At 47.1% G+C, this 18012-nt stretch overlaps 1 pseudogene; it reads right to left on the reverse strand.

The window, feature by feature from the left end:
• Nucleotides 1–12862: 12862 nt before the first annotated feature.
• On the reverse strand, nt 12863–15347 carry LOC142584466 (glutamate--cysteine ligase catalytic subunit pseudogene; annotated as a pseudogene).
• Nucleotides 15348–18012: the final 2665 nt, after the last annotated feature.

The following is an 18012-nucleotide window of genomic DNA, read 5'->3' on the forward strand; positions in this document are numbered from 1 at the left end:
TGTATAACTTCTGGTTAGAACGTACCAGATATACTGTGGACTCCACTTATGACCATTGGAAGCAATGCCGAAAGCCATCTGGCCGCCGCGTTCCAGATGTCGCTCAAGAGATGGCTGCACTTGCCTGCTGCGAGTATACGAGAGACGAGTCATTCCGTCTCCTAAAAAGCCCAATAGCGGAAGTTCCGGTTCATTATTAAAAAAAAAGAGCTGATATAAGCACAGTAATTATTGCTAACTCTGCTTGCAAAAAGAAAATAATTACTTCTTTACAATGAAGGATACATAACAACATAAGAAGCCGTGCGCTGACTGTTTATTAAGGTTTTGGCGGTCTATTGGAGGTCGCGTTTGAACTGCCATCTCCGTGGTGGCTTTCGCAAATAAACCTGTCTGGCGCTTTTCGCTCTTCTGGCGTGGCGCGCTTGGTGCACCCGCACCCAGGGCGCATCAATTACACTCGTAAGTTTGCAAGCCTCTGTTGCGGGAAGAAGTCAAAGTGGTTTCTTTTATTTTCCTGGGGGGCGAGTTAGTGACTGAAGTTGCAAGGTGTAAATTCAGCTGAATTTATGACTATATTTTTGTTTGCGTGGCGCGACCACACGGTGCAGTCATATGAGCGCATGCCTGAAGCAAGCGCAAAAGAATGGGGCAGCTTGAAAAGAGAAGGAAACTCCGCATTGGTCTAACAAACACTGCATAATAAGTTTTTTTTATTGTTAGCTTTGCCGCAGCATAAGGGTGCTACGCGGTGAAGCATACGCAATATACTGCGTGAATTATGCCAAGAATGAAGGCCACTGTCACGGGATATAGTATGTGTTCTATATACATAATACACCCGCCGTATCCTGTCGGAGAACGAGCACCGATACGCCTAATAAGTGTGCTGGCAGGCCTCCACAGCTATTTTCGACGAAAATGTGACGATTTGAGCGCTTGTTTCGTCGATCTTGCGCGTAGTACTGTTCGGCGAAGTAAAAGGAAGCCAGAAAAAAGAAAGAAAGACAGCGGTTGGTGTAGTGATTGTACATGGCTTCTGCTTAAATGAAATTGAAAGCTTTGTGCCCCGAAAAAAGTGCGTAGAACTTCTTAATTAACCGTGAGATAAGCTCCTGCTGAGAAGCTGCTTTCTATAGGGAAAGCAGTGATCTGTGGTCGGACACAACAAGGAAAACACTCGCTCACTCATTCGTTCTGGCTGCTCGCTTACATGGCCAATCATCGTGGGTGGTTTCTGCAACTTTTTTTTTATTTTTTTAGCCCGGAAAACATTGCGAAGTGGTTCCTTTCCCCTTTTGTTATGCTTCACCGCAATACATTGCGTATGATTCACCGCATATTACTACTGTAATACGAAGATGGCTTTAGGGAGCTGAATTATTCAACTAATCTCAACCTTCTCCCGGAAACTTTACATTCGATGGATGTATGCAGTGAAAGATAAACAGGGCATTGCCATCAGCAATTTTGTTTATAAAGATGGCCGAGTTGCTCTGCACTGAACTAAGCAGCACGTAGGGCGGCACCCACTCTGAAGTGTATTCTTCACTGGCAATGTCACTTCGCAACGCGACCGTTTCTCCGGTAGATGCGGAAACGTCCCGCAAGGACCGCCAGCATAGTCCCTTGAGGAAGAGCTCGCACTTAGGAAAAGACTCTCTACGCAGCGCAGCTGTCACACGGTGTACACACGTCACTCGCGACAATGCTCGTCAGTACACCGCGGGCCGCGCAGCCAGGTGACACCTACAACAAACGACGTAAGTCCCGCGCTGGGTTTACATAGACGCTCCGTTAAATCGCAGAACTTGCAGAAGACGGCGCCACAGGACTGACAAGACCGATGAAACAGAATTAAACGGTTACCGCGCAGGCCGCAGGCCACGTGGTTTCGGGTTAGGCAACCGCCCTGGTGCTCACGGCGTATGACACGCACGTCACATTTGCTTTTTTTTTTAAATTTCAAACGCATTGGAACCTCTGTACATATTCATTCTTAACGCGAAAACATTATATGCCCCATTACGCGAAAATCCGTCGTCGTAGTGGGCGGCATGGCCGAATGACCGTACCAAAAATAGCCGACGGCGCAAACAATAAATACACTTAAGAAAATGCTCCGATTGAGATCAAACTTTTCAGAGAGGTTCCCGTAAACAAAGTAAATCAATGGTCTCAAAAGAAAATTTCGACCTGGGCGGCAATCGAGCCCGGCTGTCCGGGGCGCGAGACGAGCACGCTTCTCCGACGCCACGGCGGCTTTTCTTTTTTGATATGGTATTTGTTACGATGAGCGAAATCATGTATGTACAGGAACTGTTTACAATAATACGGGCGTCAGGTGGTCATAAGCGATCACGGATATACGGGCAGCACATACAAAGAAAACGTCACACAAAGCAACGTCTTCCATCACAACAAAAACTTGAAAGAAGTTAAACACCTAATCAAAAGTTGATACCAATACGGCTGACATTCTTCTTGATCGTAGATGTCCCTTAAGTGCGCAATCGTATGAGCGAACTTCGATCTTGAGGAAATTGTTCTTTCTGCATTTTGGTCTTGCATACGAGGTTTCAATAGCCTATGCATGCCTATCAGTAAAAACATATCGTATGGTACATTATCACGTGCAACAACAAGATATCGGATACTGGGAGAATTTAGATCAGGAGATTTTCGCAGATTTCTATGGAGGACATCCCAGAATAAAATGGAATTTTAAATCAGCAAAACGGAGTTCAATAGTTTGAGGCACCTCACTAAGGCGGCAGTTAATTGACGAAACGAAAATATTCTCAAGCCATGTTCTAACTGGCAAAGTCTCAGTGTGTAAATTGTAAAAAGAACTGTGTTTCTAGAAGGGGGACTGTCGTTTTGCGCACTCTTGCATGTACATCATGTCCTGGTAAGCTGATGTATACTGATCGATAAAACGGCGACGGAAGCAAGATCGATATCAAATCTTTGTAAAGATTTTTTTCGTGACACAGTGAATAAATAATCCTTAGAGAACGCAGTCAACGTTTGAAAATATAATCGGGCTATAACCCTCAACAGGACGTAATTTTTTCTCTGTCAATATTTTTAGGTATTAACACTGTGTGGCTTTTTCTGAAAGGCTGTGGTAAATACTCTCATTCAAAACTCATTAAAATATCTTAGGTAGAACAGGCGTCAGAATGGACTTAAAGGTACTATAAAATTAACCTCAAGTGCCATCAGGACTGAGAGTTTCTGACATGGGTAACTCATCAATTGAAACCTCTACCTCCTGTTTAATAATTGGACCGCTGATGATTGAACAGTCTTCGTCAGTTAGAGGAGTTATTACAGAAGCAAAGTACTGTAGAGCTTGGTACCCTGGTCCCCAGAAACATCACTGGAGAGCACCGAGTAGAAGTCTTCGAATTGTGACACAATATCACTCGTGTCAGTTACCAATGCGTCGTTCGAATACGTGTCGGTAATAACTTTCGCAGAAGCGTGTTCATCGATCAAAGCTCGACGCATCGGCTTCTCAGAAAGCATGGTGCGGTCATTACGTGACCGGACACGTAGCTCAGCGAGCCCAGCGTAGAGGCCACTTGGCATGTTGTACTGCGCATGCACACTAGCGTCTACGCTGGCCCGTTGGGCCTGCTGGCCCGCTGGCTCGCTGAACTCTCTTATAGCGCACTGCGTTAAACTATTGCGAGTCACATTTCACGTTTGCAATGTCATCAGCGTACTTTCCCGGAGCGTCACCCTGCTTCTGTTCACATTCAAGTCCATAAAGGCTATAAAGATTTTTCAGCAATTTCTTCTCTTCATGTATTTTTTACATGACTTAATAGAACCAAGTTCAATGGCCACTGATCTGATTTTTCCTTAAAAAGCTCTAATGAGGCAAATAGAGGCACATCAAGTGTGAAGCAATTTTTCAGAGCTAAGCTGACCTGATCAGTAAACATGCTATCGCCAATAGTCGATTAATTTAGCTCTCAGAGTGCCCACTGAGGTCGGAGACTAGCACGAGTGTCTCCGTCCAGTCGCGCAACTACTACGGAGCGGTCGGAGAACGAAATAGGGTGAGCTTTGCATAGGAGATCTCCAGAAATCAACGATGACGAAACATATATACGATTCAGTCGAGAATGTGAACGTCCTTAAATGTGCGTATATGAGCAAGACATTTGCCCGATGCTCTGATATCTATGAGCCTCGCATTTTCAGTGATGCTAAATAGCACTTTACTACTGTCGTCCCTATGGGCGTTGTGTAATGAACGGTCATTAACGTCGCATACACAGTTTAACATCTCCTAAGAGAACAACACTACGGTGATAATCCAGTAAAGGAGCTAGTGTTTCAAATAAGGCTATCCTTCTTGCAGAATCATTGCGCGCTTTGTAGAGAAGAGGAATGCTCGGCGCTGTAGCCACATCGCCAGTTCACCGGGGAGGCGGGAGATCGAGATTGCCTGGACTGCTCGGGCTGGAACGCTGCCAACGTTAACGATGCGCCGTGGGATACACTACGCAACAAAATATCAACCGCCTTTTAGTGTCTACATTGTAAGTGAAGGCGGCATACGGAAAAGTCTTCCGCAGAAACAAAAGGCAAGCTGCCGAAAACCCAACACGGCGGCGGCTCCACGGTTCTGGATGACTAAACGTGTGCCTAGTGCGTGCCTAATTGGGTGCAGCCAATGGGGAGGAGGTGTTGCTACGTCATGAGTTTATGAAATGAGTTTTCAAAATAAAAAAAAACATTAATGTCCAAGTGAACAGCGCTCAGCGGTCCTTCAAGTTATGAACTCCTCGCTCGCATGCGAGCGCGTTGACACGCTTGGCCCATTTGGACTTGGCCTTACCGAGGCGCACTTAGAACGCAGGCGAGAGCTTGCGCGGACAGGAAATGTCCGGAAAAAAAATTCAACTTGTGGGCATGCTTTCGCAGAAGCATACGTAAACAGTTTTAAGTGTCTCTTCTATTTTTTTATATATTTACGTCAGACACAGAGCGCTACGACCAAAACGCGCGTCTTTTCTTTAGCGCCTTAGCTTTTCGTACCGTGACCGGTACTTCCGCTGTTGGGTTTCTAAGGAGACGGAATGACGCGTCCGATAACCTCCGGCGTCTCCTGAGCCTTAGTTGCACTTTCCTCTTGTTGGCAGGCGAAGCCGGCGAGTGAACGATATTGAAAGGAAACTTGCTACTCCCCCCTGGTTAGCTCAGATGGTATAGCGGCTGCCCCGGAAAGGCGGTCGTCCCGGATTCGGGTCCTGGACCAGGAAGAATTTTTCTTCAACTGCGAGGCTTTTCTTTCGAGGAATCCATGTGGGTTTCCTTTGTAGCAATTGCTACAATGGGGTGGACGTCTCATTTTCCCTTTATTGACGACTTCTCCCCACCTTGCGAGTATCCGCAGAACTATTTCGTCAAACTCTTGCCTTTGCTTCGAGTTGTTGACAAGTTCGCCTTGCCATCTGCTAGCCGACTGGTTAGCTCGCATGGTAGAGTGGCTCCTCGGAAAGGCGGTGGTCCCGGATTGGAGTCCCGGACCAGGACGAATTTTTCTTCAACTGCTTCAGCTTTTCTTTCGAGGCAACCGTATGGGTTTCGATTGTAGCAATTGCTACGACGGGTGGACGGCTCATTTTACCTTCATATTTATTTATTTACTTATTTATTTATTTCACATACTGTCAATCCCTCATGGGATTATACCAGGAAGGGCAAGTACATATGGTAGTATTTGCGAACAAAGAATATAAATACATTATATAATCATGAGTATGTCATTGCAAAGGTTTTCGCTTCACTAAACAAATGAATTAAGCACTTAATCACAAATGCAATATTTGGGTACAATATAGTATAACGAAGAAGAATCTGAGAAAAGAAGAAATAAAAAAAGGACACCTGAAAGCACATGTGATATAAAATACCTAATGATCATGACAAACAGGATGCAGTCATGCGTATAATGCATCATACAAAAAGAACACTCATAGATTAAGGTGTTAGACTATGAAGATCGGTAATAAACCTGAGTATGTAAATCAGAGCTGTAAGGCGAGGAGATGTTTTTCATTGAATTAGCAAATGTATCTAATGAGGAGCTATTACTAATGGATTCACTCAGTTTATTCCACTCTCTTATCACTAAAGGAAAGAATGAATTCTTAAAGCAATCGGTATGAAAAGAATACTCATTGAGTGTTTAGGTGTGTTTATGTCGCGTTGGCGTGTTTCATTTCTGGAGATGTATCTAGAGGTACCAATATTAAGTTTGTTGTGTAGGAGCTGTTACATAAGCTTAGAACGGGCTAGTACAGCTCGGTTTTGTACTTTTAGGATTCCAGCTTTGTTAAGTAGCTCGGTGGGCGAGTCTGATAATTTATGTTTATTGTATATATACCGTAGAGCTTTCCGTTGTACACCTTCTAGTTTTTTAATTAGTTGTTTAGTGTATGGGAACCAGATAACATTTGCGTACTCAAGGACTGACCTGACGAAAGTTTTGTAAGCCAGAAGTTTTGTATCGGGTTGTGCTAGCCGGAGGTGTCTTCCAAGAAAGAAAAGGCGTTTAATTGCAGTTGCTGTAACGTTATTTATATGGGAGTCCCATTTGAAGTCATATGTGAACGTTAATCCGAGGTACTTGTGCTCATGAACTCGCATTAGTGGCACGTCGTTAACGGTATACTTAAAGGTCGAGTTACTTTCTTTTTTTTTCTGCTGATTGAAACAGCAGATTTCTTAGTATTGATCGTCATCTGCCAGTGGGCACACCAGTTAGACACGGCTTTCAAGTCGTTGTTTAATGTTATGTGGTCATCATGTGAGTTAATATTTCGATAAAGAATGCAGTCGTCTGCAAATAGCCTGATGTCTCCTGTGATTTTTGCGGGTAGGTCATTAATAAAAATTAGAAATGAAAGGGGAGCCAGAATGCTTCCTTGGGGGACTCCCGATGTTACCCGGGCTGTCTGGGAAATCTGTCCGTTCACTTCCACAAACTGGGTACGGTTAGTAAGATAGTCGCAAATCCAGTCAATTATGGGGCCTGTACCTAATGTAATCTCAAGCCTTATGAGCTTTTTGTGTGATACCCGATCAAATGCCATCGAGAAATCGAGTAGGATGAGTGTGTTGGTCAAAATTAAATGATATGTCGTGGGTTAGTTCCAGTAGTTGAGTGATTGTAGAAAGGCCTCTGCGAAAGCCATGTTGATATGGTGATATGATACTCTCCTTTTCTAAGAAAACGGTTATATGTTTTAGTATGATATGTTCCAAAAGTTTGCACACGGTACTCGTATAGTAAAATAGGCCGAAAGTTGGACGGGTCGTCTTTGCAGCCTGATTTATGTATAGGGACAACTTTTGAAGATTTCCAATCTTGTGGAAGAACAGATGATGATAATGATTTGTTAAGTATTATACAAAGGTATTTCGTCGTCCATTCTGCGTATCGTTTCAAGAAGGCGTTGGGTATTTTATCCGGGCCTGGCCCTTTTTTCGTGTCCAGGTTTAGTAGAAGGTTCAGTACTCCGGCCTCCGTGACGGTAAGGGGGCTTAGTGTGCTATTAACGGTGATGTCAATTAGAGGTAGTTTCCCATCGTCAGTTGTGAAGATAGAAGAAAAATAGTTATTTAGTGAATTAGCTCTTTGTTTGTTAGTTTCGGGCGACACTTGGAGATCACTTGATGCCTTAGGTTTAAGGTAGTTCCAGAATTTGCTCTGTGAATTTCTTAGGAATCCTTGAAGTGTGTTTGAGACACCTACGGTTAAGTTTGACTTCGCTGTCCTTATTTTAGATTTCATGTCTTGGATAGCTAGAGTAAGATTACTTCGAGATGAAGGATTAGGTGCTATTTTCATTGATTTTTTCAGACGCTTGCCTTTACGTTTGGCATGAATGATGTCACGTGAGATCCAGGAATTGTGCTTCCTCGTTTCTTTAACTTTAGAAGGTACATACTTGGAAACACAATGAAACATAAATTTTTTGAACCTATGCCACAGTGTTTCGATGTTTGTAGTGGGACGTATTGAAAGTGCTTCAAAGGCGGTAAATTCGTTAGATAAGTAGTCAATAATACTCGTATCGTTTGATCTATTGAAGTCCGGGTAAGTGATACTTGGGAAGAAAATGTAGTATTCTGAGCAAATACAACGCATAAAGTAATCTTATGATCAGACATGCCATCAATGAATTCAAGATGCGTTTGCTCTAACAAGAAATGATGGCTAAAAAAAACTAAATCACGTATGTTAGAAGTAGTTCCTTGAACACGTGTGGGCTCTGTTACGATTTGGCTGAGATTCAATGGCAGCATGAGTTCGAAAAGCATATCAGCACTTGGTGAGTGGTGTTCAAATGTTTGCCAGTTCACATCAGGCAGGTTAAAATCCCCTAGAAGTATTAGTCTGGCCCCCGAAACGTTATTTTGCGCATACAAGCCCAGTGTTTCCATCACTTCAACCTCACGTGAGGAACTACGATAAATACACCCGACGACAACATTGTATGTAGAAAATGTTAGTTTATATATATATATATATATATATATATATACTGGGTGTCCCAGTTAACTTGGACCAAGATTTAAAATAAAACCAAGAGCTCTGCAGAAATCGTACCGACTGCATAGTAGCGGCAGTCGTGTGTGCTTAATGCCCATATTTTTTCATCACGAAGTATTAATAAATTATTCGATTTTAATTGGTGAGCCAGAACGCTATTCCTCTAGCTCAGCTGTTTTTTCCTATTTCTGCGTACATCTTTGGAGAGCCGGCATGGTTCGTGGCGCGGATGCAAGTTGACATCCTGCTGGGAATGGCGACTTCAGCGGCGGCTGCGTCTAGGAATCGGACCGGCCTCCTGAGCGAAACCGACGGCGATGACACGTCGTCTCGTCGGGAAGCTGTTGCGGCCGTTAGAAAGCGACGCTCCTGACGCCGCCGGTCTTCAAAGTACGCTGATACCTCTATGAAGAGTACGCCCCATCCGACAACACCTCCTCCTCTGCCCCCTAGGCCTGGGGCAATACAATCTAAATCTGACGACGCCATGGCGGAGAACACTACAACTTGGTCCTCACTACTAAAGCAACAGCCAAAGCCAGAACAACAGCGGAAGTCACAACCGAAGCCACAGCTGATGCCGCAGCCGATGCCACAGCCGGAGGAGATGTTACAGCCGGAGGCGATACCGCAGCCGATGCCACAACCGGAGGCGATGCCGCTGCTGATGCCACAGCCGGAGCCGGAGCCACGTCAAGTGATACAGCTGCGCACGGCTGTAGAGCGAACAGCGCGGGTTCCTGACAAATTGCCCGAAGAAGACCGGCAAGTCGTTATGATACTCCGGTCTCTGATGAATACCCTTCGAATGCTCTTAAATAACCTGCACACTCGGTCAGCGCGAAGCGCAATGCAAGTGCTGGATGCTCTCAATTCAGTACTTGCAACTCTTGAGTAAGCATCATGGCCCACCCGCATCATTATATTCGCACTGAAGTCAGAACGGCTGGGGTTTAGCTTAAAAATATACTGCCACGCAGTGCAACGTACTGCTGATGCGCACCGGATCATTGGTCTTCACTGGTAACTTCAACGTGCATCGCCAGCTATGAACCACCAAGATTGACGGCAGCCTAACGTATCGACGGAGCACTTGCTTTGACTTGACTGATTTCCAAGCACTTTGCTGCGTGCACAGATAGTGTTCCCTTTATCCCGCTTTCCTCTTTCTGTTCCCTTTTCCCTACCCCCAGTGTAGGTAGCAAACCGGACGCTCGTCTGGTTGACGTCCCTGCCTTCCGTCTCTTTGCTATCTCTCTCTCTCTCTCTCTCTCTCTCTCTCTCGATTTTAATTAGTTAACTTTTTAATTATTGCTTGAATCGCAAACATTCCAATTACAAAGTTGTAGCTTACCATAATTAACTTCCAGATGAAGCATTTATTTCGTGCTGAAGTGCGCCTGGTTGGTTTTCCCAAGAAAAAACTAAAGCCCGCGAAACACGCGAAATATGAAATAGATGCGCGCTCAGACGCCGCTACTGAAACGCCTCCAAACAGCCTTTGAAAGATATACGACTACGTTCGTTTATCGCCGCATCGTGTAAGGCTTCGTCATGTAGGATGGCTCGAGAGGTTTCGAGACCTAACTATAGCGCGGTGCGACAAACGTCAGCATCAGCGGACGCAAAGAATGTTGTGTTAATTCGACCATGAGGCACTCGGGATAGCTTTAACCTTGGCGTGTCACTAAACAAAGCTACAAAAGAAATTCAACCAATGTTTAAAAAAATAAAGTGCGCAATACGGCACGAAAGAAGAAAAAAGGCAGCTCTCGAAAGAACAGAAAATAGCTACTCGGGAGTTTATTTCAATAAAACAAGCACAAAGAAAAACAAAAGTGCGTAAGCAAGATAATTCAAAAGCACATAAGGCGTCTCAGCCGCCTACAAAGAGATATCTACATAGCTTAACCATTTACACTTTCTGTCTCTTGAACTCCAGAAAAAAAGCAAAACAAAGCAGTTTTTTTTACCTATTTCTATCTTTGTCGCAAGCTTTTCTATGTAAGGATAGGGCGACATCATGAACGTGCGTTAAACAGTCACGTTTTAAACCAGTTTTGAGCGGTTATTTTACACTGTCACTTATAACACGTGCTCAAACAGGTCGCCTTCTGAAGCAATACAGCACTTGCTTCTTTCCCACACTTGTGCTGTTGCAGCTTTGGCCACCGACGTTGTAACCTCGCGGCACACTCTGCTTATTTTTGTCTTTAAGGCGTCCGGTGTGGTAGTTTCACTGCTATACACGTGATATTTCACGTAGCCCCACAAGAAGCAGCCCAGTCGTGTTACGTCCGGCGACCTTGCAGGCCCGGGTACAGGTCCGTGCCAGCCGATCCACAGTCTAGGAAATAGCTTGTCGAGCCACGCTCGAGACAGACTACACTGTAACACAATTTACAACCTTAAAAGTGAAATGGGTGTAGATGTGTTTATAACTCACACCCTTAGGGTGTCCGTTATATTAAATAACACCCTAAGGTGAGGAGTTCTAGACACATTTACACCCTTTTTCACTTCTAGGGGTGTAAATTATTTTACGTGTACTACTGTGCGCAGGAGCAGCTGGGTGTTGAAACCAGATGTTCCGAAGGTGCGCAAGTGGAACGTTGCAACAGACGTCGTTCACGGTGCCCTCGAGGATGTCGTTGACGTAGCGTTGCGTCGTTAGTGTGTCGTCAAAAAAGATGGGTTCGATGATGTTGCCATCAAAAATACCGCACCACGCATTAAACGACAACTGGTATCGGTGCCGTGTTTGTGCCAGCCAGTGGGGATTCAGTGCGTGTTGTGAAGATTAACGCGCGCATTTCTGGAGAAATTAGCCTCACCCGTCCAAAGCACGCAAGTGAGAAAGTCCGGTTCTTCTTCACATTTCGTGAAAATGCAATTGGCAAAGTCTGTTTTCAAAATCTCGGACTTCAAGTTTTTGATGAAGATGTACATGGTACGGGATCATATCACCTTTTCTTTTTTTTTATTGCTGCGCACTGATGACCTTGAGATTCCGGCCTGCGCTCTGGCGTTGGGCACACTACCGTGAGGGTTAGCAGCAAAGAATGCCAAAACATCCGTTTCCGCATACCGACGCAGTCCTGTGTCGCTTTCTCGTGAAGCTACACGTCTCGCAAAGGACTTCGCACGTTCTAAGTATTGTTGATGGACTAGGTCGTCCTCCACATTGCCACATCCGGAATAGCTTGGCTGCCTTCCTCAATTGTCGCCATACGCCGCCCGCAGAGCCAGGATCATTTTAGCCTTCTGATCATTCGTGAAGGGCATGACTGTCTTCTTGAAGAGCAGGTAAATGGCGTGGTACTGTTCAGGGCCGCTATCTTGTACACGTTCGAAAAGCCGACGTTCGATTTCGCCTCACTCGATTGGACTAGATTGGCCTAGGCCGCGATATCGGCGCAGCCTGGACAATCGCGCGAGGTGAAATCGAACGTTGGCTTTTCGAACGTGTACAAAATAGCAGCCTAGGTCTCCCCGTCATGTTCTACGCACTGACACGTCGAGCAAAAATTACGTAATCGACAACAGCATATGCTGGCCGTACATACCCGCGAAAACACATAAGATGGACATAGCGTGCGCAATGTTTGTTTCTATTGCTAAAGGGAGCAAAAGGAACGCACGTTCCGGGCGCGCCTATCTACAGAACAAGATGAGTGCGCAAAATTAAGTCCCAAGTGCGCCGTCACGGTTTCCCAGCTTCGAAATCACCCCCCCCCCCCTCAAGGCTCCGCTACGCTCATCATTGTGTCAGCGGCGTGTTCTCATGATGCCGCGACCGCCACATAGCGAAGCCCAGTATCGAGCTGCCGCTACTTGTAAAGCCGTGTATGCGTGGCTATTCGCTTGGGAGCGCTTGAGTAGCGGCGCACTAGCGGGTACCTATTTCGTATTTCGGATGCTTCGCGCGCTTTTGTTTTTTCTCGGAAAAACCAACGAGGCAAAGCTGAGCATCAAACAAATGCTTGATTCGGATGTAACTTGAGGTGCCCTGCAACTTTGTGATTGATATGTTTGCGATTAATAAATAATTAAACAAGGTCACTAATTAAAAAATTGATTAATTAGTAATTCGTGACGAAAGAAATACTGGCTGTAAGTACACATAACTATGGCTACTATACAGTGGGTACGATTTCTCTAGAGCTCTTGGGTTTTTTTTAGAAATCTTCGTCCAAGTTGACTGCGTGGGACACCCGGTATACGACGAATATTGCGTCCATCATCCAAATCGTCAATAACAGAACAACATTTTTGGTCACTTTTATTTTATTTCCGCAGGTGGTTCAACAGTGCAAAAGTGCAACGGTGCAATTGACAGCTTTGTAATTGAAAACGTAACGCATTTTCCGGAGCCCAATCATGGTTTACTAGTGGCTCATATATACCACAACATTTTTCATCGTTGAATGACGTTCTGCGGTCGGGGTTGCAACACAACCTTGCACTTTTTCTCTTTATACACATGTAGAACGTTTCATTGCAAAGTGGCAAAATGCTTCAGTGTGATGCGGTTACCCCTACAGCGACAAAGTTGAGCGCCAACTGCATAAAAAAAAAGAACCTCTAGTTTCACTATAGCGTAGATCTAAAATTGTTACATGACAGCTGTAAAAGTGTAATGCGTCCCATAGTGTTACCAAGGCACGCTTATAAATTCTAAATGCGATGGGAATTGGCACGAGTCAGTAATAATTACTAATATTAGCACAGCAGGCGATTTCCTGCCTCTAGAATGGTATACTGCTACAGAGATCACGATAAGTATTTCTTTACTAATCCGCTAATTTTCCGAGTATCATCGACTAGTTCCCGCGATTTCATTGCGTTGTCGATCAGTCCGACGACGCAGAGCCTCGCCGAGGCGGCTGTAGTCGTCCTCGTGCGAAGGCGACGACGTTCCCGACGGAGAGGTGGGCGGGGTCGCCGTCGACCTGGAGGCCGGCGTGCCGATCAGCTCGGGGCAGCACCAGAAGTTGTGCTGCAGCCGGTTGATGCGCGCCAAGAGGTCGTACGTGACGCCATCGCTCACCACGGAGTCTTTCTTGTACTCCGGGTGCGAAGTGACGAATTGTCGTATCCAGTGCGCTGCCGTCATTAGCTGGCCGGAGGCGCGCTTCTCGATGAGCTGCAGGTACTGCTCCACTGTGCAGCGGGTGCTCACGTCCACTTCTTCGATGCCAGCCAGGAAGGTGCGCACGAGTGGCACGAGACCAGGGAAGCCTGCGCTCGGCTTGCCGTTCACGATCTCGCAGAGCGTCATGCGCGCCACGCGCGGCTCCGCTGCTCCTCGAGCTGATGCGACGTCCTCGCGGAACCACAGCCTCTCATTCAGAACGGCGTCCACTTTCTGGGCAACGCGCATGTTCTCGTCCACCTTGGAGATGGGGACCACCAAGTCCAGGTCGAACGTCAGGATGGCGCGGGTGAGAAGCACGACGAACACGACGTATGCCGCGTTCTCGAATTCAGTCATGTTCAGTTCCATGGGCCGGAACTCGACGCGCCAGCCGATGTCTGTGTTGGGCGGTGGTGGCTTGAAGCGCAACGTGTGCCAGCTCGTCGACTGGAGGTTCTCGAAGTGGTCGTAGTCGTTTTCCGTGCCGTCGCCGAGCTTCTCCCTGAACAGCGAGAGCGAGTCCCTGGCGAACACGTGCGACAGGTGCATCGCCAGGCCGTGGCCAACGTTCTCGGAGCGCAAGAGCCGGTACACCTGGTCGTTGTGCGCGAGCGGCACGTCGTTGTAGCACTCGTTGACGGCGCAGATGAAGCACGGAATGCTGGCGTAGCGCGGCCGCATCGTGTTCATCTCGTCGTCGGTGCGGTCGTCGACGGCCATCGATATGACGTCGAAGCGGCAGTCTCTGTCCACCAGGTAGCCGCGGAATACGGGGCTGCTCGCGCCCAGCGCCAGCATGACGGGGCACACGTTGGCCAGCTGGTCGTACAGGCGCATCGCTTCTGCAATGTCGCACGCTTGCAGCGTCACCTGCAGGCAGCAGTTACCCATCCCGAATCCCATGGCGTCCATGTACACGTGGTCGGGCAGGGAGGCGAGCAGCGCCTCTTGGTCCGCGCCGAGCCTCCCGAGATCTTCTACGAAGGGTCGCGGAGTGTTGACGTCCCGAAAGATGGGCACGTTTATGACTACGCGCTTGCCGCGTCGCATCCGGATGTTGCGGGCCAGAGTGCGGAAGCGCGGGTGCGCCGGGTAGATCATCTGCTCGGGCACGAACAGCGACGGCATGGTGACCGAGTTGAGCGAAGGCTCGTGCGGCGGCTGCGTGAATGCCGCACAGCCCAGCCTCGGGAAGACCGTCATGCACATGATCTCCTCGTCGGGACCGAGCAGCGCGCTGACCTCGGCGCGGCGCTGGCGCATGTTGTGCTCGACGACGTTGCAGTGCGCCAGAGTGTCGCCATAGGGCAGCCCGGGCACGGCCTCCATAGCGTAGGCGCCAAACTCCGGGTGCCAGGAGCAGAGGCCCGCGGGCGCCTGCAGCTCGCGCTCGTTGAGTTCGCGAATGAGCTCGGCGCCTCGCAGCAGCAGTTGGACGCGTCGGCGGGTGTGGTCGAATCGCACCAGCATATACTCGACTTCGTCGCCCCACAGGAACCGGTCGTTGCGGCGCTCCCGCGCCTCGCGGTATAGCTTGATGAACTGCACTATGCCCCGGCGCCGCACGTAGTCGCTGAGCCGCTTGGTCTCCTCCCAGGAGAGTGGTGTGCCTTCCGACAGAAGTCCCATAGCCAGTGCTGGCTGTGCGACGCGCTACTCGTGGTTCGCAGCGCATGTCACGAGCCTCGTGGCCCATGCGTCTTCTTCATCCTCCGCGCGGAAATCCCACAGAAGAGGAGGAGCCCGAATCGTTGATTAGCCGTGCAAGTGCCCAGAAAATTAGCGGCGATGACGAAACAGCCTTTAATTGGCGAAAATAAGTGCCACTCCATTAAATTAGACTGAATATTGAACTACGCCTGTGGAGAGGTCAATTGTCCTACAATTTTCGCGCATCTCGGAGTTCAGTTCACTCCCTTAAACAGTAATTGAATGGTGATGATGATGATGATAAAAATTTTTTTATTAAGGGGTGGTTTGAAACCCTGTTATGTGGAATAGCAAGGGGAGGCGGGAGGCGTGTTCAGAGCCGTCCTAGGAGCTGCGCGTCCTTGGCAAAACCCAAGGGCGAGTCCAGAATGGCTCTGTCGGAATGCGCCGATCCGGTCGCCAGCCTAATCCACTCCTCGTAGGACGACACTCGCACCGGCCTCAGGTGGCGCTGCCGGTGCTGAGCGTAGAGGTGGCACTCCCAAAACAGATGTGCTGCGGATAGTCGTGGTCATGCTACAGTCGGCGCACATGTGTGGCTCCTCGGGTGCTCCTTGGTCCGCGAAGGTTGTTGAGGGGCCGTGTCCCTGCGACCCAAGGCAGACTGAAAAGGAGGGCGCCTCCTCCGGCGTGGTCGGTACCGCCGCCACCGCTCCAGCACGTCCGGTGTGAGGACGAAGACGAAGCGGAGCCTAAGCAGCAGCATGTGCCCCGACATGGGAAGACTCGCGCGGTAAGTGGCTCTGAGGGAGCACTTGCATGGAGTTCCCTTTTGCGTCGGTTAAATAAAAAGGAAAGCCTGATTTTCTTCGAGCTGGATGTTTCATAGATGATAAACCACTTATAAATTTACTCTCTGCGCAACAGCAATTTTTACATGATGCATATTTGCGGCCGTTCAATTTCGTTTTGCAGGGCTCACCATGGTGAAACAGGGTAAACTTTCTGAGATTGAGTCCACAATACGGCTGGCCCTATACCACCATCCTGGGGCGAGGGCGCGCAGTAATGTCAATTTCCGAACGTTCGCTTGCGCTGTCGTGATTCGTCGATGCCGCACCTTCGTCAGCTAACATCAGTACGGCCAGAGTCCTTCCATGTTATGGAAAGACTCTGGTGCGGCGAAGCGAGAGCACACATTGAATACCGCCTACTCGGTGACGTAGAAGGCAAAGCGAACGTTCGGAAAGCGAAATGCTTTCCCAGAATTTTGCACATGATAAAAAGCCAACCGTACAGTGGACTCCATCTGCCAATTTAATAATAATAATAATAATAATAATAATAATAATAATAATAATAATAATAATAATAATAATAATAATAATAATAATAATAATAATAATAATAATAATCAGCCTATGTTTATGTCCAGTAAAGGACTAAGGCCTCTCCCAGCGATTTCCAATTACTCCTCTCCTGCGCTAGGTGATTCCAAGTTATGCCTGCAAATTATTTAATTTCGTCACGCAACTGATCCGATCTCGACTGGGTGAAGTGGGTCTTCACCGCAAGAATCGCGGAACGACGACGAAGCCGGGCATCGTGGTGGTAAAAAAAAAAGTAGAAAAGAATGTATTCACTTCATTGTTACACGGTTGTGACTCTCAACCGAGTCTCGAGCGGTTATAATTAACACGGGGCCAGGACGGCGTTAAATAACCCCTTGCGGTTCTGCGGTCGTCGACGTCTTCTTGGGAAGCCTGTGGAAGTATTAGTCAGGTTCTGCCGTCGAGCTCCTGACCATCCGATTTTCTTTCCTTCGTCCTTCCCTTTGTGTCAGCTTGGAGAATGAAAGGGGTGACGCTGTTTCGGAGGAGAGGGCAATTATGTCGACATGGGGACGCCCGCTTGAACGCTTCTCACACTTTATTCAAATTCAAGTTTATTTGCCAGACAATATGTTGGAAGGTCCGCTGGGCTAAAAGCCGTGAAAACGGCTTGACTGGGCCCAGGTGACCGTTACATGGCAGCAGCTATACAAGGTGCACAGGTAAAGACTAAGATAAGCCGTGACAAAGGCAAGAATGAAAACATGCAGATTACAATGCATAATATAATACGTTCATAAATCACACGAATACACTTGAAATACGATGCACGTGGAAATGCATATGCAAATTACAACACATAGTACAACATATTTATCACACACAAATACACTGAAATGCTGCAAAAAATTTTAATAATGTTTATAACTGAATTTCAAGCAGTATAGGAGATATTATTTATAGATACCGAATCTTTTGCTAGCGAACAATAGAACAAAAGAAAGAATGTAACTGTTTGTTACTCCAACTGGTTGTGTTTTCATATGTTTAGTGTTGTTGGGACGTTGTATGCCAAAGTTTGATACTTATAAGTTGTACGAAGTCGAGGTACAGACCATATATGGGCGTTTCTTCTAGGTACTGTAATAACACGACGCTCTAGACATGATAAGGCTATCATGAAGTTCAATAGTTTTATGTCTGAAAAGTAGAGTGTGTTCAACAAACGATATGGGTAAATATTGTCAACCCATAGTATACTGAACCCTTCAAATGCTTTGCAGGTGGTTGCCAGACGTTCAATGTTTCCAATG

The sequence above is a fragment of the Dermacentor variabilis genome, chromosome 6, assembly GCF_050947875.1.
Source record: "Dermacentor variabilis isolate Ectoservices chromosome 6, ASM5094787v1, whole genome shotgun sequence".
In the NCBI taxonomy this organism is placed as follows: Eukaryota; Metazoa; Arthropoda; class Arachnida; order Ixodida; family Ixodidae; genus Dermacentor; species Dermacentor variabilis.